Here is a 24,797-nt window from a genome sequence, read left to right on the forward strand (position 1 = left end):
ACTTATGAAAGGACTGAATCATAGAGTTATGTAGCTCTAAAACTGGCCCTTCGGCCCAACTTGCCCATGCTGAACAAAATACCCCATCCGCAATGGTCCCACCTGTCTGCATTTGGAAATGCATTCTTATGCATTTGGTCCATTTCCCTCTTAAAGTTTCCTATCCATGTACCTGTCCAAATGTATTTTAAATGTTGTTATAATATCTGCCTCAACTACCTCCTATGGCAGCTCATTCCGCATACCCATCACCCTCTGTGTGATGAAGTTGCCTCTCAGGTTCCTACTGAATCTTTCCACCCTCACCTTAAACTGATTAGTACGATCACCACGTAAAATCCTTGACGAGCAGCCTTTATAGAATTACTAGACTAAGTGGGACCCGTTGGGTCCCATGTTCACACGGAAGGGCTGGTCCCCCAATGCAATATTCCACCTCTCCACCAATTCCAATATTGGTGGCCAGTGGGGGGGGACTTTCTGGAGAACTAGTATGGATACTGAGGGCTGAAGGGACTGGTTAGTATGGACATTGTGGGCCAAATGTATTCTTGGGGTGGCAGCTCACTAACGGCTGGTGGACTAGCAGTTGACTCACGGCTATTCCTTGAAATTCCATTTCAAGCAGGGTGCAAGGCAACCAAATTCAAATGCAGTTTCCTACCATTTCAAGCAGGGTGCAAGGCCACCAAATTCAATTGCAGTTTCATACCACTTCAAGCAGGGTGCAAGGCCACCGAATTTAATTGCAGTTTCATACCACTTCAAGCAGGGTGCAAGGCCACCAAATTCGTGCAGTTTCCGACCACTTCAAGCAGGGTGGCAAGGCCACTAAATTCAAGTGCAGTTTCTGACCACTTCAAGCAGGCTGCAAGGCCACTGAATTCAAGTGCAGTTTCATGCCACTTCAAGCAGGATGCAAGGCCACCAAACTCAAGTGCAGTTTCATGCCACTTCAAGCAGGGTGCAAGGCCACCAAATTCAAGTGCAGTTTAATCTCAATTCAAGCAGGGTGCAAGGCCACCAAATGCTAGTGCTGTTTCATGCCATTTCAAGCAGGGTGCAAAACCACCAAATTCAAGTGCTTTTCATACCACTTCAAGCAGGGTGCAAGACAACCAAATTGGTGCAGTTTCATACCACTTCAAGCAGGGTGCAAGGTCACCATATTCAAATGCAATTTCATACCACTTCAAGCAGGGTGAAACCACCATAAAACCACCATAAAACCACTGTAAAACCACACAAAACACCACATAAACACCACACTCACAGTTCAGTCGACATTCAGTGTCAGTTGATTCACAGCTCAGACAGAGTCGTGACCTCTCTCTCCCCCATCTTGCAAAGACTGAGCCACACCCACACTTACGGGTTTTATAATCCCTCCCCCTTCAACTGGAAGGGGTGTGGCCTTCATGACGTGATTGACAGGAGAGAGATTCTCAACATTTTTAAAAACTCTAAACACCCTTTAATTTTTCATTCATGGGAAGAATCCTCTGCACCTGATGAGTGGCGAGGAACAGAGTAAGATGGCCAAAAATCACAGCCGTAAGTGGTAGCATTTTATCTAAATTCAATATTCAGTGCAAACAGGAAGTTGTCAAGTTTCCACCAACAACAGCCTTTTTTTTTTTGGTGTGCAGCATTTCAAAGCAGTTACCACCACCAACAACAGCCATTATTTTTGGCGTGCAGCCTTTCAAAGCAGTTACCACCACCAACAACAGTTATTTTTTTCCAGTGCAGCATTTCAAAGCAACCATATTTTAATTTAAAACCACATTAAGGGCAGACACAGTTCAGTAGACATGTGTTCAGTGTTATTCAGAGGTCAGAGACACGTGACCCTCTCGCTTCCTCCACCTTGCAGAGACTGAGTGAGGCACACCACTTCCGGGTTTTATAGTCCTCCCCCCTCCCGCCAGCAGGGGCAGCAGAGAGAATGGTGATATTTTTTAAAACATTAATATCTCTCTGATTTTTCATCAATGGAAAAAATCCTCTGGTCCAGTCCGGCAGAGGAGGGCTCTGAGCGTGGTGGCCAAAAATGGCGGCCGTAAGTGGCGGCGTTCTCTCGGAAATCACATCGCAGTGAGTCAAAAGCGGTCAAGATCTTACTTTTAGTAATATAGATTTGTGAACCGACAGGATGTCATACCTGTATAAGTAGTATAATTCAGCTCCCCACCACAAAACCCTTCACATTGTGCAAGAATGAGAAATATGCAGCAAAAAATTAATTTCAGATGCAGACTTTACATTCAAGAGGTCTCCTTACTGCCACTCGATGTGCATTTGGAACCCTTCTTAAGGGAATGTTAAAATTAAATTCTGGGAATTGTTCAGGAATTTAATTCTTCCTTGTTTCCCTTTCTCATCACAATGCTTCATTTCCACACACAGCACAGATTTTTTAAATCTGAGAATCTGGCTAAAACGAACATCGCAAAATTACAGATGCTGGAAATCTAAAAACCAGAAAATGATGGAAACACTCAGCCAGTCAGGCAGCATCTGTAAAAACAGAAACAGTTAACGTTTCAAGTCTGAGACCCTCCATCAGAACTGGGAAAGAGATTATTGACACAAATAGGAAATTTAGGGAGAAAAGATGAAAAATAGATTAGAATTCATTTTGTTTCCTGACACGATCTTGGCAGAGGAAGGAATCTGGGGAGAGGCCAAGTCCTGCCAGGAATTTTATGGGCTAATATTTTTATAAGCAGTGGGGATATGAATTTTTGGAAGGTTCATTGTGCGTCTTCTTTATGAAAAGAATAAAACTCAAAATTGGAATGAAAGGAACCCAAGAGTAATAGCTTTTTTTTTTAAAGTGTCAGTGGTCCAAAATTGCAAACACTGAGATGGGAGGAAGGACAAATAGCACGAAGGCAGTGAGAGTGGAAGAAGCAGGACTCCTGCCCACATGAAGGTGAAAAGCAAAAGTAGTTTGTAGATTAAATGGAAAATCTGGGAGTGGTGGCAAAGAAAACAAAAATAATGGAAACAGCAGAATAAAAATAAGTACCAGGACCAAAACTAATATCCAAAACTAATATCTAAATCTGAGTGGGCTATGAGCTACCTATTTAAAGGAAAGAAAACAGAAGTCAAAAGAAAATACTCAACTTACAGTAAATGTAGAAAAAACAGAAAGAAGATTACTTTAAAAAATACATAAATATCAAGAGAGAGAGAGAGAGAGAGAGAGAGAGGGAGAGGGAGAGGGAGAGAGAGAGAGAGAGAGGGAGATGGAGAGGGAGAGGGAGAGGGAGAGGGAGAGGGAGAGGGAGAGGGAGAGGGAGAGGGAGAGGGAGAGGGAGAGGGAGAGGGAGAGGGAGAGGGAGAGGGAGAGGGAGAGGGAGAGGGAGAGGGAGAGGGAGAGGGAGAGGGAGAGGGAGAGGGAGAGGGAGAGGGAGAGGGAGAGGGAGAGGGAGGAGAGGGAGAGAGAGAAAAAACAAGACCAAAAAAAAACAAAAAAAAAACAACTGCAGGTGTTGAAATCTTGGGGAAAAACACAACATGCTGGAGTAATTCAGCAGATCAGGCAGCATCTCTGGAGCAAATGGACAGGCAACGTTTCAGGTCAGAACGTTTCTTCAAATAAATAAAAATATAGTGAAAAGGAGATATAACAAAGGCCACATTTTGTGCAGCAGAGAAAAGAAGAAATAGATGGGCTATAGTAATGTAAGTGCCCGGCTAGTGGGAAGCAGAAGACATGAGTGGGTTGGTTACAGATGCAAGAATATTTCATACCAGATATAGTAAGAACATGGCAAGCAAGCTTCAAGAAGTAATAATGCATGTATGCACTAAACTCTTTACCTTTCACCCCATCAGCCATCGCATGTAACACGTAACCCTCCGACACCTAAAAAGGCAATACGGGGACAAAAGATGAGGTACGAAGGTAAGCTGGCCAAGAATATAAAGGAGGATAGTAAAAGCTTCCTTAGGTATGTGTAGAGGCAAAAAAAATAGTTAAGACACTTTGAGACTGAAAAGGGTGAATTTATTATGGTGAACAAGGTAATGGCAGATGAGTTCAACAGGTAGAAACATAGAAACATAGAAACATAGAAATTAGGTGCAGGAGTAGGCCATTCGGCCCTTCGAGCCTGCACCGCCATTCAATATGATCATGGCTGATCATCCAACTCAGTATCCCGTACCTGCCTTCTCTCCATACCCTCTGATCCCCTTAGCCACAAGGGCCACATCTAACTCCCTCTTAAATATAGCCAATGAACTGGCCTCGACTACCCTCTGTGGCAGGGAGTTCCAGAGATTCACCACTCTCTGTGTGAAAAAAGTTCTTCTCATCTCGGTTTTAAAGGATTTCCCCCTTATCCTTAAGCTGTGACCCCTTGTCCTGGACTTCCCCAACATCGGGAGCAATCTTCCTGCATCTAGCCTGTCCAACCCCTTAAGAATTTTGTAAGTTTCTATAAGATCCCCTCTCAATCTCCTAAATTCTAGAGAGTATAAACCAAGTCTATCCAGTCTTTCTTCATAAGACAGTCCTGACATCCCAGGAATCAGTCTGGTGAACCTTCTCTGCACTCCCTCTATGGCAATAATGTCCTTCCTCAGATTTGGAGACCAAAACTGTACGCAATACTCCAGGTGTGGTCTCACCAAGACCCTGTACAACTGCAGTAGAACCTCCCTGCTCCTATACTCAAATCCTTTTGCTATGAAAGCTAACATACCATTCGCTTTCTTCACTGCCTGCTGCACCTGCATGCCCACTTTCAATGACTGGTGTACCATGACACCCAGGTCTCGCTGCATCTCCCCTTTTCCTAGTCGGCCACCATTTAGATAATAGTCTGCTTTCCTGTTTTTGCCACCAAAATGGAGAACCTCACATTTATCCACATTATACTGCATCTGCCAAACATTTGCCCACTCACCCAGCCTATCCAAGTCACCTTGCAGTCTCCTAGCATCCTCCTCACAGCTAACACTGCCCCCCAGCTTAGTGTCATCCGCAAACTTGGAGATATTGCCTTCAATTCCCTCATCCAGATCATTAATATATATTGTAAATAGCTGGGGTCCCAGCACTGAGCCTTGCGGTACCCCACTAGTCACTGCCTGCCATTGTGAAAAGGACCCGTTTACTCCTACTCTTTGCTTCCTGTTTGCCAGCCAGTTCTCTATCCACATCAATACTGAACCCCCAATGCCGTGTGCTTTAAGTTTGTAAACTAATCTCTTATGTGGGACCTTGTCGAAAGCCTTCTGGAAGTCCAGATACACCACATCCACTGGTTCTCCCCTATCCACGCTACTAGTTACATCCTCGAAAAATTCTATAAGATTCGTCAGACATGATTTACCTTTTGTAAATCCATGCTGACTTTGTCCAATGATTTCACCACTTTCCAAATGTGCTGCTATCCCATCTTTAATAACTGACTCTAGCAGTTTCCCCACTACCGATGTTAGACTAACTGGTCTGTAATTCCCCGTTTTCTCTCTCCCTCCCTTCTTAAAAAGTGGGGTTACGTTTGCTATCCGCCAATCCTCAGGAACTACTCCAGAATCTAAAGAGTTTTGAAAGATTATTACTAATGCATCCACTATTTCTGGAGCTACTTCCTTAAGTACTCTGGGATGCAGCCTATCTGGCCCTGGGGATTTATCGGCCTTTAATCCATTTAATTTACCCAACACCACTTCCCGGCTAACCTGGATTTCACTCAATTCCTCCAACTCCTTTGACCCGCGGTCCCCTGCTATTTCCGGCAGATTATTTATGTCTTCCTTAGTGAAGACGGAACCAAAGTAGTTATTCAATTGGTCCGCCATATCCTTGTTCCCCATGATCAACTCACCTGTTTCTGACTGCAAGGGACCTACATTTGTTTTAACTAATCTCTTTCTTTGGTATTTTGGATCAGTCTTCACTAAGGAGGACACAAACAATCTTCCTGATGTACTAGTGGCCAGAGGATCTGGGGTGACGGAGGAACTGAAGGAAATCCACATTAAGCAGGAAATGGTGTTGGGTAGACTGATGGGACTGAAGGCTGATAAATCCCCTGATGGTCTGCATCCCAGGGTACTTGAGGTGGCTTTAGAAATTGTGGCCACATTGGTGATAATTTTCCAATGTTCTATAGATTCAGGAGCAGTTCCAGTGGATTGGAGGGTAGCTAATATTAACCCACTTTTTAAGAAAGGCGAGAGAGAGAAAACAGGGAATTATAGACCAGTTAGCCTGACATTGGTGCTGGGGAAGATGCTGGAGTCAATTATAAAAGATGAATTAGCAGCACATTTGGATTTACGAACGGGAAATCATGCTTGACTAATTTTCTGTAATTTTTTGAGGATGTACCTAGAGAAAATGGACAAGGGACAGCCAGTGGATGTACCTGGACTTTCAGAAAGCATTTGATAATGTCCCACATAGGGACATTAGTGGCAAAATTAGGGCACATGGTATTGTGGGTAGAGTGCTGACATGGACAGAAAATTGGTTGGCAGACAGGAAACAAATAGTAGGGATTAACGGGTCCATTTCAGAATGACAGGCAGTGACTAGTGGGGTGCTGCAAGGCTCGGTGCTAGGATCGCAGCTATTTACAATATATACTAGACTAAGTGGGACCCGTTGGGTCCCAGCATCACATGGGAGGGCTGGTCCCCCAATGCAATATTCCACCTCTCCACCAATTCCAATATTGGTGGCCAGTGAGGGGGGGGGGTCTGGAGCGCTAGTGTGGGTGTTGTAGGCTGAAGGGACTGGTTTCCAGAGGGCTAGTACGGACATTGTGGGCCAAATGGATTCTTGGGCTGGCGGCTCAGTCACTCAAGCCAGTTGTGCTGGCAGCTCACTCACTCACGGCTGGTGGGCTGGCAGTTGATGCACGGCTATTCCTTGAAATTCCATTTCAAGCAGTGTGCAAGGCCACCAAATTCAAATGCAGTTTCATACTATTTCAAGCAGGGTGCAAGGCCACTAAAAACAGAGTCGTGACCTCTCCCTCCTGAGCCACGCCCACACTTCTGGGTTTTATAGTCCCTCCCCCTCCCACCAGAAGGGGCGTGGCCTTCATGGCATGATTGACAGGAGAGAGAATCTCAACATTTTTAAACACAGATAACTCTTTTATTTTTTATCAATGGTAAAAATCATCTGCACTTGATGAGCGGAGGGGGACTCTGAGTAAGATGGCTAAAAATCATAGCCGTACGTAGTAGCGTTTTTTTCTAAAATCAATATAAAGCGCAAAAAGGATGTGGTCAAGATTTGACTTTTAATTATATAGAAGGCAAGGCAACTTTAATTAGGCAAGGCAACTTTAATTAGGCAACACAGCTTTAGCATTTCCAAACCAAAGGCAACACAGCTTTAGCCTTTCCAACCCAAAGGCACCACAGCTTTAGCATTTCCAAACCAAAGGCAACACAGATTTAGCATTTCCAAACCAAAGGCAACACAGCTCTAGCATTTCCAAACCAAAGGCAACACAGCTTTAGCATTTCCAAACTATATTTTCAAACCACATTAAGGGCACTGGCAGGTCAGTAAAACCACTCACAGTTTAGTAGACATGTGTTTAGTGTTATGCACAGCTCAGACTGAGAGACGTGACCCTCTCGCTCCCCCATCTTGCAGAGACTGACTGAGGCACTCACCACTTCCGGATTTTATAGCCCCTCCGAAAGGGGCGTGGTCTTCAGGAGAGAGAATCTCAACACTAATAATTATTTTATTTTTCATTGATGGGAAAAAATCCTCTTGTCCTACGCAGCGGAGGGAGACTCTGGGTAAGATGGCCAAAAATCACAGCCATAGTGGCAGCGTTTTTTCTAAAATTAGTATACAGAACAACGGTAAGTGGTCAAGATCAGACTTTTAGTAATATAGATTAATGATTTAGATGAAGGGATTACAAGTAACATTTGCAGATGACACAAAGCTGGGTGGCAGTATGAACTGTGAGGAGGATGCTATGAGAATGCAGAGTGACATGGGCAGATTGGGTGTGTGGGCAGATGCATGTCCGATGCAGTTTAAGATGTATAAATGTGAGGTTAGTAGAAGTTAGTGAGAGTCCTCCTTGACAAACCGATTCTCCGTAATCTTCTCAGGAAGTAGAGGCGCTGATGTGCTTTCTTAATAATTGCATCAGTGTTCTCGGACCAGGAAGGATCTTCAGAGATGTGCACGCCCAGGAATTTGAAGTTCTTGACCCTTTCAACCATCGACCCGTTGATATAAATGGGATTGTGGGTCCCCATCCTACCCCTTCCAAAGTCCACAATCAGTTCCTTGGTTTTGCTGATGTTGAGGGCCAGTTTATTGTGCTGGCACCATATGGACAGTCGCTCGATCTCTCTTCTATACTCTGACTCATCCCCATCAGTGATACGTCCCAGAACAGTGGTGTCGTCAGCGAACTTGATGATGGAGTTTGCACTATGACCGGCAACGCTGTCATGAGTATAGAGTGAGTACAGCAGGGGGCTGAGCACGCAGCCTTGAGGTGCTCCCATGCTGATTGTTATCGAGGCTGACACATTTCCACCAATACGAACAGACTGTGGTCTTTGAATGAGGAAGTCGCGGATTCAATTGCAGAGGGATGCACAGAGACCCAGTTCTGCGAGTTTGATAACCAGCTTGGAGGGGATGATTGTATTAAATGCCGATCTGTAATTAATGAATAACAGCCTGACATATGAGTTTTTGTTGTCTAAGTGGTCCAGAGCGGAGTGGTGAGCCAGCGAGATCGCATCCACCGTTGATCTGTTGTGGCGGTAAGCGAAGTGCAGTGGGTCCATGTTTTTGTCGAGGTAGGAGTTGATTTGCTCCATGATCAACCTCTCAAAGCACTTCATCACCACCGGCGTTAGTGCCACTGGTCGATAGTCATTGAGGCACGTCACCTTGCTCTTCTTGGGCACTGGGATAAAGAGGTTCAGTTGTATAGGGCTCTGGTGAGACCACATCTGGAGTATTGTGTCCAGTTTTGGTCTCCTAATTTGAGGAAAGACATCCTTGTGATTGAGGCAGTGCAGCAAAGGTTCACGAGATTGATCCCTGGGATGGCGGGATTGTCATATGAGGAAAGATTGAAAAGACTAGGCTTGTATTCACTGGAGTTTAGAAGGACGAGGGGGGGTCTTATATAAACATATAAAATTATAAATGGACTGGACAAGCTAGATGCTGGAAAAATGTTCCCAATTTTGGGCGAGTCCAGAACCAGGGGCCACAGTCTTAGAATAAAGGGGAAGCCATTTAAGACTGAGGTGAGAAAAAACTTTTTCACCAAGGGAGTTGTGAATTTGTGGAATTCCCTGCCACAGAGGGCAGTGGAGGCCAAGTCACTGGATGGATTTAAGAGAGAGGTAGATAGAGCTCTAGGGGCTAGTGGAATCAAGGAATATGGGGAGAAGGCAGGCACGGGTTATTGATTGGGGCCAATGAATGGCGGTGCTGGCTCGAAGGCCGAATGGCCTCCTCCTGCACCTATTTTCCATGTTTCTATGTTTGTACATCGTCGAGACCAAACATAGACTGGGCGAACATTTCACTGAACACCTTAGTTCAGCCCACCTGGACCTACCTGATCTCCCTCTTGCCAAACACTTTCATTCTCCTTCCCATTCCCACACAGACCTTTCTGTCCTAGGCCTCCTCTATTGTCAGTGAGGCCAAACATAAATTGGAGGAACAGCATCTCATATTTTGCTTGGGAAGCTTACATTGAGTGGTATCAATAGTGATGTTTCTAACTTCAAGTAATCCTTGCATTCCCTCTCTCTCCATCCCTCCCCCACCCAAGTCATACGAGCTCCAAGCTCGGCTTGTTGAGTCTCATTTTCTGTACTCATTCTCACCTAACAGACAGCCAACAATGGCCTGTTTCCTCTATCATCGTTAATTTTTTGCATATCTTTCATTCATTTGTTCTATATCTCTCTCTACATCACCATCTGTCTCTTGTTTCCCTTTCTCCTGACTCTCAGTCTGAAGAATGGTCTTGACCCGAAACGTCACCTATTTGTTTTGTCCAGAGATGCTGCTTGACTCGCTGAGTTACTCCAGCTTTTTTGTCTCTATCATCTGAACCATTTACATCTTTATGCCCCGTATACACTTGTTCCTATTTGTATGTCTTCTGGTTTACACTTTTGAGTCATATTCTTTCCTTATACCTCACTCCTTTCTTTCCTTCTTCACTGCAGCTCCCCTCAACTTCCCCACCTCTTTATAGCGACCCATTTCGAACCATGCCCATGGTGTGATACAATGGTTGAAGATAAGCCTCTCATATGGCATGGACTCTTTAAAACAAAACATGTTTCAGACTGCATAATTTTGCAAATAAAATATTTAAATAGTTCTTCCACAATTTTGCAAAAACATGTACAAAATTGTGCTCTGTCCACCTTGCTAGACATCCTGGGTTCTGATAACTTCAGATGTGATTTTTGTACAATGCAGCTTGTGGCAATTTTGGAACACAGCAGGTCAGGCTGTATCTATGGAAGGTAAAGAATAGACAACCTTCTGAATTAGAATCCATGTTCAGAGTCATTTAGGGTGGCACAGTGGAGCACCTGGTATAACTGCTGAGGGTACTGTTTGTGTGGAGTTTGCATGTTCTCCCTGCGACCGCATGGGGTGTCCCCGGGGTGTCTGTCTGTGTCCCATCTCCCAAGGACGTGTGAGTTTATAGGTTAGTTGGGCTCTGTAAATCAACCCTAATATATAGGGAGTGGATGAGAAACTGAGATAACATAGAACTAGTGTGAAAATGTGATTGATGGATGATGTGGACTCAATGGGCAGAAGGGCCTGTTTCCAAGCTGTATATCCAAAACTAAAACTAAAAGGGTCCCGATCCGAAACATTGTTGGTTCTTTTCTCTCCACGTATGCTGCTGAGCCCCTCTCGCACATTGTTTTTTGATTAATATTGCAGCATCTGCTGTCTCTTGAGTCTCTCTTTCGATATTTTTCATTCCTTATCCAAATGTGGGCGAGAAAACAATGAAGTTAGCCCAAGGGTATGTATTCTTTGCTTGTTGATTTCCAACAAGCTTTAGATTTACAACAACTGTTTCATTTTGGTGTTCCATCTCCTTACTTAAATAATTTATGTTAAAATGGATTTTAGTAATCGGTAGCCATATAGATTAGATTCAAAAGTCAAATCATCCTAACTGAATGTTAAACGTCCGACTGTGTAATTCAAATAGGTCACAACATGTGTCATCCAAAGCATATCTGATTTTTATCTGTTCTGATAAGTTCTATGTGCAGTAGCTCATCTTTTAAAAGACCTTTAGGCAGAAATTCAGAATGTCACTTCTTCAGTTTACGAGCAAAGATCTAACACAATGATTCGAAAATGGGTTTCAAAAATGAAGTCCAGTTCGGTTGTGTGTTAAATTAAGTTGTTTGTGATTAGTCTAACAAGCAAAGGTTCACAAAATAATCATCACAAAGTATAATGATGCCCATGGTATCAAGCAATTGACATTCTGGCTCTTGCAACGGTCTCGACCTGAAATATTTTTTAGGCTACACATTATGCAATGAAAGGGCATTAGTGAGGCAGAAAGACCATCGGAGTTTACTCTGGGCGAAACCTATATTTTATAGAGATTTTGGCTCAGAACTGGATTGGTGTGATTAATAATGTATTGCGTAATGGAAGCCAAACTGAGTTCCAGGATTAAAGTTTTGTACAAACTGACCTCTTCCAAGAGATGGAATCAATATTGTACCTTCAATCATAATGTTAAAGGGTCCAGAGAAAAAACTGCAAGTTTGCTGACCATGGCACCGTGGTGCAGTGACCTCCCTGAAAGGGCACACTGCAATATATATATTAAATTACTAGACTAAGTGGGACCCGTTGGGTCACAGCATCACAGCAGTCCCTGCAGCTTTAGCATTTCCAAACCAAAGGCAGCACAACTTTAGTATTTCCAAACCAAAGGCAACACAGCTTTAGCATTTCCAAACTATATTTTCAAACCACATTAAGGGCACTGACAGGTCAGTAAACCCACTCACAGTTTAGTAAACATGTATTCAGTGCTATTCACAGCTCAGACTGAGAGACATGACCCTCTCGCTCCCCCATCTTGCAGAGACTGACTGAGGTACTCAACACATCCGGGTTTTATAGTCCCTCCGGAAGGGGCGTGGCCTTCAGGAGAGAGAATCTCAACATTTTTTAAACACTAATAACTCTTTTATTTTTCATAGATGGGAAAAATCCTCGGCACCTAATGAGCGGAGGAGGACTCTGAGTAATATGGCCAAAATTCACATCCATAGGTGGTAGCGTTATTTCTAAAATCAATATAAAGCGCAAACAGGAAGTGGTCAAGATTAGATTTTTAATTATATAGAAGGCAAGGCAACTTTAATTAGGCAAGGCAACTTTAATTAGGCAAGGTAACTTTAATTAGGCAAGGCAACTTTAATTAGGCAAGGCAACTTTAATTAGGCAATACAGCTTTAGCATTTCTAAACCAAAGGCAACACAGCTTCAGCATTTTCAAATCAAAGGCAACACAGTTTTAGCATTTCCAAACCAAAGGCAACACTGCTTTAGCATTTCCAAACTATATTTTCAAACGTGGTAGCGTTTTTCTAAAATCAATATACAGAACAACAGGAAGTGGTCAAGATCAGACTTTTAGTAATATAGATATACATGTGTGTGTTTTATATATATTAGCCTATGGCAAAAGTAAAATAAATCAAAATATTAAAAGTTTCTATTATTTAATCTCTGTTTAGCTGGAAGACCAAACTAAACTACTTATTTCCAGGATGTCTATGCACATTTTATGAAACAAAATACTCCCTGAGTGTAAAGCTGGAATCCTACTCCCGGCAATTATCTTCAGCAATGACATTTCTTTGTATAGAAACTGTGAAAATCAATGGTTTATATCACAGGATAGTTCACCGAGGCTCAAGGTGAAAATTAAGGCCTCCTATTGAATATTCCAGTAAGTATTGAGCACAATTTTCTAATCATGACGATGTCAGAGTTGGCTTGATGGTAATACTCTTGCATTTTAGCCAAATGGACCATGTGGCTTAAATGTCGATCCAGAATAACATTCTAGATTGTTATCTGAGCTCATTCTTCAACAATATTCTGTCAAGGCTATTGCTTTTAATGTGAAACATTGAACTGTGAATCCATTTATTCTCTCAGCCTTAGATTGTTAGATGCAAGTTGGTGAATTATTGGATGTTGATTTTAAATGCTATGTAAAATATTTGCACTCTATGTATTATATTATTTGTAAAAATTGTCATTTCTGACGGGACTTTGGTTATCTATTTTTGGCAAGGGAGGGTGGAACAAAGCTATCCTGAAATGGACAAAGGTTGGTATATAAATATATTTTCTTACCCTTTTTCATGTCAGCAAATGAGACACATTTTTCTTCTTAAAAAACTAAAGCTTCTTAAAAGATATGCCAACAACTCATCTGGTGCGGTTGTGACTCAGATCAATAATTCTGTACTCTCTGTATTTCTGGCAATTAGATAAATATCAAAAACATATGGATAGTAAGTTCCAGCAAACAAACAATTTCCCTTGCTGCTGGGTCAGGCAGAGTCTTTGCCAAGTCCCGTTTATACTTTCCCAGCTCCAAAATGTGCACATTCAAAATTGCACTAATTTCACAGAAAGTTGAGTAAGTGTTTAGAAGAATGAAAAGTGATCGAATTGAACCAAACAGGTTACCAAGGGGTTGGGCAGGGTAGATTCTCTAAAGCTTTTACTTCATCTGCAATATCTACAATTAGAGCAGGGAATATTTATGTCCCTGTCCCACTTAGGAAACCTGAACGGAAACCTCTGGAGACTTTGAGCCCCACCAAAGGTTTTTGTGTGGTTCCCGGAGGTTTTTTATCAGTCTCCCTACCTGCTTCCACTACCTGCAACCTCCGGCAACCACCTGCAACCTCCAGGAACCGCACGGAAACCTTGGGTGGGGCGCAAAGTCTCCAGAGGTTTCCGTTCAGGTTGCCTAAGTGGGACAGGGGCATAAGGGTTTAGATGAGGACATCCTTCACACCAGTATTGTGAATCTCTGAAATTCTATATTTTAGAGGTCTTTAGATGGTCAGTCATTCAGTATATTCACGGCTGAGATTGCTACATTTTAAAGGTTTGTGGGAGAGGGAAGGAAAGTGATTGAGCCCAGATGATTAAAAAGACTTAAGCAGCTTTAGGGTGCAGTCCAAATACAAATTGTCAGATTCTTGCACACTTTCTGTAAGCTAAGAAATATGGCAAACGAATATTGCATGCAACCCAAGTATGCCAACAAATTCCTGCAAAAAAGTTTGAAATAAAAATTTGATTCATTCTGTAATAAAAGAATGGCTGAAGACACAATTTTATTTTTCAAATATCTCAGTAGGTAATGAGTCTTCATACTGTCTGCAGCAATTTTCCTTTTTCATTTGATGTGTATAATTAAAAATAACAACCTATAAATTGCACTGTTTTGGAGCAAAGGAAAATGGGGTAACATTTATTTGTAGTGTTGGAGTCAAATGGAGGAAGCACCTCATATTTCTCTGGGGCAGCTAACAAACCAGCCGTATGAATAATGATTTTTCTAACTTCAAGTAACCCTTGCTTTCCCTCTCTCTATATCCCTCTCCCACCCTCGTTCCACCATTAGTTTCACTGTCTCCCTGGTTAATTTTTCTGATTGTATGCCTCGTGGTCACCTCCCCCCAGATAACAATGAACCATTCTACATTTCCTTGATCATCGTCCGCTTTGATCTATCGTTTTCACACCTTACCAATCCATATCTCCTGTCTCCCTCTCCCCTGACTGTTTGAAGAAGGGTCTCGACCCAAAACATCACCCGAAATGCTGCCTGTCCCACAGAGTTACTCCAGCATTTTGTGTCTATCTTCGGTACAGTTTAATGGCCAAACTAGTATCCGCAGTTCCTTCCAACAAATGAACCTTCCGTTGGAGTCAATGAGACTATTAAGGGGAAATCCCCCTGCTTCCCTGTAACTTATCTAAACTAAATGCTATAAATGCTTTGCAGTATAACTCCGGCAAAGGCATAAAGTATGTTCCTTGTAGCTTTACATAACTTAATAAGGTCATGTTTAGCTTCCTTTATTCCAAAGCTAATAAATCCAGCCCATTCAGTTTCCATCGTATTGAAACATTCCATCTTATACACCATCTGAATTAAATTCTATCTGCTATAACTCGGCCAAATTTTCTGGTTGATCAAGACCATGTTCAAACCTTAGTCAACCTTCTTCACTGTGTGTCACACCAACAATTCTGGTGTAACCTACAAACATTAATCACGCCATATACATTCTCTTCCAAATCATTAATATATATGATGAGCAACAAAGGACCCAACAATGATCCCTGCAGCATACCACTGGTTATGGTTCTGAAATATAGCACTCGCCACCACTCTCTGTTTCCTTCCACCAGGCCAATTTTGCATCATACTTGCTTGCTCACCCTGGATCCCATGACCTCCTCTTTCAGAACATGGATATGCTTCAGGACATCACTGTTCTCTTCCCAGAATTCTATGACCTTTCCCCCAATAAATATAGATGAGAAGCATAGAAATACTACATCAGTCTCTTTAGATCATTTTAGAAATATTGCCAGCTCTACTCGGTTCACACAAAGGCAATTAATATTGTGGAAGTAGTATTTCCCCACTACTATTACCCTGATACTCTTAAGGGCCTGTCCCACGAGCATGCGACCTGCATGCAGAAAGCGCGACCTAAAGGGCCGATCCCACCAGCATGCGCCTGCATGCGGCAAGCACGACCAAACCAGAAGCAGGGGCCGCGCGGAGGTCGAGTGAGTGAAATGAAGTTTGAGCGAAGTCCGCGGGAAGTTCGCGCGTGACGTACGGCGTCGAGGCGGCTGCGGGCCGACAGGCCGTTGCCATGCGAATTTTTTAAACGCGGTCAGTTTTTCGTAGCCCCGTGCGATGTCGGACCAGCTCCGCACAACTCCATACGGCTCTGGCGATTTAAGTGGGACCGGCCCCGCGAGGCCGTACGGCTCAATCGACCACATTAGGTCGCGCTTGCCTCATGGAGTCGCTTAGGTCGTGCTTGCTGCATGGAGTCGCATGCTCGTGGGTATCAAAGGTATCAGAGGTATTTTATTAGTCACATTCACATACACCTAGGTGTAGTGAAGTGAAATGCTTTTTGCCATTTTGCAGCACACAAAAAAAGAATACAGACATAACACCAATGAGAGTCTTAAACACAAAGAACATCCCCCCACAATGGCTCCCACCATGAGGGAAGGCACAAAGTCCAGTCCCCAACCCCAGTTCACCCATAGTCGGGCCTATTGAGGCCTCCACAGTTGCCTCTACAGAGGCCTGATGTTCCTGGCCGTTCTCGCCGGGTGGTGGTGCTCCGGCGTCGGGAGAGTCCTCCCAGCGGCTTGGGAACCCTGGAACGGCCGCCTCCGTACTGGAGGCCGCGGCTTCCGAAGCCGACAAGGCCGCGCCGGATGGAGCTCCACAACTGGCGATCTCGTCGCGAGATCCCAGGCTCCCGGTGTAAAATTCGGCACCGCCGCCCGCAGCTGGTTGCTCCACAGTCCCGCAGCTCCGCGATGTTGTTCCCGGCGGTCTCAGCTCACCGGAGCTCCAGCGCGGCGACCCAGGCAAGGCATCGCCCGCTCCACGATAGCGCTCCAGCGCTGTGCCGCCGCCGAAGCCGAGGTTCTGGGCGGTCCGCGACAGGAAACGCCGCTCCAGGCCCGCTGGTAGGCCGCGAGGACGGGTCGAAGCTGCAGCCCGGAGAAAAGCTGCCTCTCCGACCAGGTAGGGACCCTGAAAGGCAGTTACCCCCTTCCCCCCCCCACACAAAAAAGTCTAGACCTCCAAACAAAACACTTTAACTAACTAAAAATAAAAATAAAACGGTGAAAAGACAGACAACTGCTGGCAGGGCAGCCGTGCACAGGACAGCGCCCCCTATAATTCCACCCTGACAGGCCCTTTACACTTTTCTACGATGTGCACACGCATCTACTTCCGTATCTCCTGCTGGGGGTTTAAGGACCTGTAGTGCATGACTAGCAGAGTGATCAACCCATTTCTATTCCTAAACTCCATTTAGAATTCCTCATCTGAAGGACCTATTTGGTTATTGTTTGGTACCAAAGTTCAAGTAAAATTGCGAGTTAATTTTAGAAGCACAAAGCAGAATGGATTGGTTCATGGTGGACTGGGTTTGCAACTCAGAATCAGGACCTGTGTGCGCAACATAACGCATTTTAAACCGAGCCACGTGTCATGGATCAAACTCAGTACTTTTCTGTATTTTAAAATCTGTACTTTAGGGGATGATGTCTGACTGGTGACAGGGCCTGATGTGGGGAGATGTGGAATTCCACCCTGACAGATGGCAAAGTTATGGGTGTTGATCTTCCAGCTGTGAAACCAAACATCTGAAATCTATTAAAATGGAGTAAATAAATTAAAATATATATTTATAATACATTTAAACAATAAAACAGTTGGAAATAATTAAACATTAAACTAGTGCGAAATAACTTCGAGGAAGATTCTCCTCCCCGCGCCTTTCCTTTTACCTTTGCTTCTCAAATACTTTCCCTTCAATGCCCGGTGAAATCAAAGGGATCTCAGATCCTTTTGCACTCTAGCCTAATGCTGGGGAAACCCAGCAGGATAGGGTTCCACAGCCAGACTCCATGGGGATGTTCCCAAAACTCCATGTGTTTCTACATCAGTAGAAATTCCACACTTGTTGGCATTTCCTATGCAGAACTACTACCATTTTCCTGCAAAACAAAACTTTTAATTTGTATGTAAGAATCAATAAGAATCAACAACAATACCAAAATGTAAAGCGATTTCACTGATATAAAAAAATAGAAAAAATATTGAGCCATCATGATTTTGAAAGTAAAAGGAATTGTGAAATTAAATATCACATAATTTATTAACAAGCCAGAACTTGATTTTCCCTTTTGCATTGCAGATATACATATCTTTTCCCGATCTGCTGATGCCAACTCATTGATCAAAGTCATCCTATCCTAAAATGTCAAGGTGCTGCAAGGCAGTTGAACCTTGTGCAATTTAATATCATGTCAGAAGACCCACCTTTAAAAATGTGCTTAAAGCTCGGAAAACGGGATGAGCCATGCCTCGAGACATTGCTAGCCTTCCACACTGTCAGGGTCTGAGAGGTCTTGAATATCCTTTTCAGAATTAAACAAAACAATTATAAAATATTAACATTTATTAAAAAAATATTTAAACTGTCTCAACCCGAAACGTCGCCTACTCCTTCGCTCCATAGATGCTGCCTCACCCACTGAGTTTCTCCAGCATTTTTGTCTACCTTTGAAATATTAAATCACGTAATTCTTCTAAACAATTATAAACATTCAGGATTTCTCTATTTGTGTACAAGTCAAGTTCCTGGCAGTTATGTAAGGTAAGTACTTCTTACATTTCAGAATGGAGCTACAGGCATTTCCAAGCATGGTCTGGCCCAAAGTCATAAATATCTTTCATCTTTGGTGATCTCAGTGAGCCATCTAGTGACAGCATTTAGTAGGTACAGGTAGCATTGGTGGTGAGAGCAGATATTGGGACTGCAGAACTAACTGCTGAGCCTTCCCGAGGAGTTGTGGGCCTAACTCAACAAAACACCAATGAAGGGAGGTGCCCACTTGATAACCCCAATAATATAGACAACAGACAATAGGTGCAGGAATAGGCCATTCGGCCCTTCGAGCCAACACCGCCATTCAATGTGATCATGGCTGATCATCCCCAATCAGTACCCCGTTCCTGCCTTCTCCCCATATCCCCTGACACCGATATTTTTAAGAGTCCTATCTAGCTCTCTCTTGAAAGCATCCAGAGAACCTGCCTCCTCTGAGGCAGAGAATTCCACACACTCACCACTCTCTGTGAGAAAAAGTTTTCCTCGTCTCCGTTCTAAATGGCTTACTCCTCATTTTTAATCAAGAAGGATATACTTGCATCTACACGATCAGTCTTTTTAATGAGCTTGTTGATGTGTATGTAGCTGTTCATTGCCTATGGAGTTAGTTATTGTCCTGAGCATAAGTAGGTATATTCAGTTTAGATAGTGTTTTGGTTTTGGGCATGGTTTTCTTAGTTGAGAGCTTATCCTGGTGTTATAGCACAATTAGTTTGTGTTTTAATTGTAATTGTCCTTTCTGCTGTAAGTTGCGATGTACAATATAATTTAAACTACCATATCAGAAAATCAGAAGGGAATCAGATTTAGCAACATAGAAACATAAAAAATATGTGGAGGAGGAGGCCATTCAGCCCTTCGAGCCAGCACCGCCATTCATTGTAATCATGGCTGATCGTCCCCAATCAATAACCCGTGCCTGCCTTCTCCCCATATCCTTGATTCCACTAGCCCCTAGAGCTCTATCTAATCCATCCAGTGATTTGGCCTCCACTGCCCTCTGTGGCAGGGAATTCCACAAATTCACAACACTCTGGGTGAAAACGTTTTTTCTCACCTCAGTCTTAAATGGCCTCCCCTTTATTCTAAGACTGTGGACTCTGGTTCGGACTCGCCCAACATTGGGAACATTTTTCCTGCATCTAGCTTGTCCAGTCCTTTTATAATTGTATATGTTTCTATAAGATACCCCCTCATCCTTCTAAACTCCAGTGAATACAAGCCTAGTCTTTTCAATCTTTCCTCATATGACAGTCCCGACATCCCAGGGATAAATCTTGTGAACCTGCGCTGCACTGCCTCGATCACAAGGATATAACCATATAACCATATAACCATATCCTTTCTCAAATTTCTCAAACCATGTCCTTTCTCAAATTAGGAGACCAAAACCGTACGAAATACTCCAGATGTGGTCTTACCAAAGCCCTATACAACTGCAGAAGAACCTCTCTACTCCTATACTGAAATCCTCTTGTTATGAAGGCCAACATTCCATTAGCTTTCTTCACTGCCTGCTGTACCTGCACGCCAACTTTCAGTGACCGGTGTACAAGGACACCCAGGTCTCGCTGTACCTCCCCCTTACCTAACCTAACCCCATTGAGATAATAATCTGCCCCCTTGTTTTTGCCACCAAAGTGGATAACCTCACATTTATCTATATTATACTGCATCTGCCACGCATCTGCCCACTCACTCAACCTGTCCATGTCACCCTGCAACCTCCAAACATCCTCTTCACAGTTCACACTGCCACCCAGCTTTGTGTCATCCGCAAACTTGCTAGTGTTGCTCCTAATTCCCTCTTCCAAATCATTAATATATATGGTAAACAATTGCGGCCCCAACACCGAGCCTTGCGGCATTCCACTCGCCACTGCCTGCCATTCTGAAAAGGACCCGTTCACTCCTACTCTTTGCTGCCAACCAATTTTCTATCCATGTCAACACCCTACCCCCAATACCATGTGCTCTAATTTTAGTCACCAGTCTCCCGTGCGGGACCTTATCAAAGGCTTTCTGAAAGTCTAGATACACTACATCCACTGGCTCCCCTTCTTCCATTTTACTTGTCACATGCTCAAAATATTCCAGAAGATTAGTCAAGCATGATTTCCCTTTCATAAATCCATGTTGACTTGGACTAATCCTTTTACTGCTATCCAAATGCTCCATTATTACCGCTTTAATAATTGACTCCGGCATCTTTCCCACCACGAAAGTCAGGCTAACTGGTCTGTAATTCCCCGTTTTCTCTCTCGCTCCTTTCTTGAAAAGTGGGATAACATTAGCTATCCTCCAATCCACAGGAACTGATCCTGAATCTATTGAACATTGGAAAATGATCACCAATGCATCCACTATTTCTAGAGCCACCTCGCTGAGGACCCTGGGATGCAGGCCATCCGGCCCAGGGGATTTATCATCCCAGGGTCCCGATGTAAAAGTCAGCACCATCGCCCGCGGCTGGCCGCTCCACAGACCCGCAGCTCCGCAATCAAGGGGTCACAGTTTAAGGATAAGGGGGAATCTTTTAGGACCGAGATGAGGAAAATATTTTTCACACAGAGAGTGGTGAATCTCTGGAATTCTCCGCCACGGAAGGTAGTTGAGGCCAGTTCATTGGCTATATTTAAGAGGGAGTTAGATGTGGCCCTTGTGGCTAAAGGGATCAGGGGGTAAGGGGAGAAGGCAGGTACAGGATACTGAGTTGGATGATCAGCCATGATCATATTGAATGGCGGTGCAGGCTCGAAGGGCCGAATGGCCTACTCCTGCACCTATTTTCTGTGTTTCTATGTTTCTATGTTCACCTGCGGTCTCAGCATTCCAGAGCTCCAGCGCGGCGACCCGGGCAAGGCAGCGCCCGCTCCGCTCCGCGATAGCGCCCCAGCGCTGTGCCGCCGCCGAAGCCACGGTTCTGGGCGGTCCCCTCAGGAAAAGCTGCTCCAGGCCCGCTGGTAGGCCGCGATGACGGGTCGAAGGTGTTGCCCGGAGAAAAGCCGCCTCTCCGACCAGGTAGGGAACAGGAAAGCAGTTTCTCCCTACCCCCCCCCCCCACCCCCCCACATAAAAAAGAATAGACCTCCAAACAAAACACTTTTTAACACACTAAAAATAAAAGAAAGATGTGAAAAGTCAGGCAGCCATACCCAACTGGACAGCGCCCCCTAGCAGCGTGTCTTCTTGCCTTTGCAATTCCTCAACTCAATCCACAGTGACTCTACCTCATCAGTCCCTATGTCTTCCCTCGCATTATGAAACCAGCTGCCGCAAGCCCTTCCCACAGGACGGGATTTTAACTCGGCATTAAAAATCAAAAAAAGAGTTACATTGATTTAAAACCAAAAATGTTACATGTATAAATAATTCTTACATTCGGGAACTGGTTAATTAAGTGGTGGGATTATTACCCTGTCCTAACTATGCCTTTGCTTTAGCCGGTGGTCACATCCATTCCATCCCTCCCTCACAAGATGTGAGATTTCATTAAGAGCACATTTGGTTGAATAGATGCAAGCAGCATGTAAAGCGTCTCTTCCATGCATGCAATACATGAAGCCGATGAAATGAGCTAACTATCACACCAAAGATAGACACAGAGTGCCCAGTCAGCTATGGCTTGTGTGGGGAAAATGACCCCCACCCTCCCGTCCCCACCGGCCAGTGATGTGATGGGCGCGGGGGTCTGGACCAATCGCTGACAAGTCCCACCCCCCGGCAACGTCATGTCCGTTATTTGACTTTTCTGTTAAGCGGCATTTGGTTCGTTGGCCTGTAGGCGACACCGCCTTTCGGTTAGTTGGCGTTTCAGCTTCGTACGCTTTCGGGTATTTGGCGTTTCGGCTTTGTTTCCATTCGGTTATTTGGCTTCGACTTCTTTGCTTCGGCTTCTCGTCCTTCGGCGCCACGTCCGGGTACCGTCAATTTTATTATCAATCCAATTAAGAATGCCGAATCTAGGGACAATTTCTTTCCACCTTGATCATAGAAGCCACTTTACTATCAAGGGTTAAACAATTTAGATCCACCGGGCAAGTACATCGACTATGACATGAACGTATTTATATCCTTGGCATCTTTCTATTTCAATATAGCCCATTTGCAATGTCTCAAAAGGACCCATAGGCAATGGTGTTTTCCCTCCTTCACATCCTATTCCTTTCCCTGGATTGTATTTCTGGCAGACCAGACAATTACTGCTTACTTTCTGAGCAAAATATTGTAATTTTGGATGCCACCAAGTAGCCAATAGGGTGTTCCCTACTGCCCTTGCACTACAATGGGTTGCATAGTGCAGACCCTCTATAACCCATACGGCTAATGAGTCTGTCATGCAAGTTTGCCCTGCTGTAGTGGTCCACAGCCCAGTCATATAATCCAGTACACATCACAGTTGTCTCCATCTCTCCTTATCTCCTTCAGTAGCCTCTTCCTGTAATCGAATGATTTCTAGGATGGTTGGCATCAGTTTCTCTAAGAGGGACTTGTTAGTTACACTTTTAGTCTGCCTCCTCATTTTAGGTACCACCACCTTACGTTCCCATGATACTTTCATAGCTACTAAGTCGGCATTACGATTTCCAATGCCTGCTGGGGTCTGTCATTTAGTATGGGCACTACATTTCATTACAGAGATTTTTCTGGGTAGCATTAAACGCCTTCAATAAATCTGTCACCAATTGTTTGTTTGATATTTGGGTTCCTGCAGAAGTTAGGAATCCCCTATTTTTCCATAATTGGCCAAAATCATGCACCACCCCAAATGCATATCGAGAATCAGTGTAACTATTTACTTTTAGATTTTCCCCAATAATACAAGCCCGAATTAAAGCGAATAATTCAGCTTGCTGTGCTGAATAGGGCGATTCAAAGGCAGCTGATTCTACAATATCTGTCTTTTGATCAACAATTGTGTACACAGACAATCTCTCACCCCACGGTCCAATGGATGCACTCCTCTCCACATATAATGTGATATCAGAGTCTTCCATGGCTGCATCCCTCAAGTACTCTCTCACTGATGTTACTTCCTCTATAACAAATAGACATGTCCTGTCAGTCATCGTCAAGTCATATTTATTTATATAGCACATTTAAAAAACAACTCTTGTTGGCCAAAGTGCTTTACATTTGTTATAAGAATAGTATAAACAAACAAACTACATACATATATACATATAGCCCTTGCTCAGTGGATATCAGGAAAGGCTTGGGAGTATAGATAAGATTTTAGTCTTGACTTAAAGGAGTCGATGGAGGGGGCAGTTCTGATGGGAAGGGGGATGCTTTTCCACAGTCTAGGAGCTGCAACCGCAAAGGCACGGTCGCCCCCAAGTCATGTCCTGCTTCTGATTGCTCTTCTGGGGGTGAAATAAGAAAAGAGACTGGGTTAATCAATGTACAATGTTTGAACTGCAATTTTGGATTGTTCAACAGATAGATCTCTTACTTATTTTGGCGGGCCATTGTTACGTGCTGGGTTTGAAGCTGCCCCAACAATGCCGATACTGAATGTGAACTGTACACTACAATTTCCTGCTGGAGTGTCAAATTAGCAGCTGATTGTAAACGATTGTAGATTGCAGTTAAGTTTTGAGTGCAAAGAAGATGTCCCCTATTTACTGGATCTAATTTAGAGGAGTAATATACAACTGGTCTATGTCTATCCCCGTGCTTTTGCGTTAGTACCGAAGTGGCACAGTCAGATAGAATTGTACAATACAGCTAGAAAGGACATTGAAAATAGGTGCAGGAGTAGGCCATTCGGCCCTTCGAGCCTGCCGACGATCATATAATGGCAGGGGCTTGCATCAATGATCTTTTTTAAGTTCTCAAATGCCTCCTGAGCTTTCTTTGTTAATTTAAATTCACCCTCCTTGCTGGTATAGGGTGTTATAACTCCTTGGTTTCCAGAGCTATATATGGAATCCAGGGTCTGCAATAATTGACCATGCCCAGCCAGTGCCTTATTTGTTTGGCTTCTTTTGGGATTGGAAATTCGCAGATAGGTTCGAGTCTGCTCTTCTCAAGACTTCATTCGGTGGCCGAAATTATAATTCCTAGTAATTTTACTTTCTCCTGAGCTACCAGTACTTTTGATGGTGAGATCACATATCCTAGATCAGCTAAATCGTTTAGTAGTTGTGCAGTATCTTTCCGATTACCGGATTAATTTTTGCTGGCCACTAATAGATCAACGACATACTGCGCTAATGTTGAATTCATTTTGAACTTCAAGGTATTCAGTTGAT

The sequence above is a fragment of the Amblyraja radiata genome, chromosome 3 (assembly GCF_010909765.2).
Source record: "Amblyraja radiata isolate CabotCenter1 chromosome 3, sAmbRad1.1.pri, whole genome shotgun sequence".
In the NCBI taxonomy this organism is placed as follows: Eukaryota; Metazoa; Chordata; class Chondrichthyes; order Rajiformes; family Rajidae; genus Amblyraja; species Amblyraja radiata.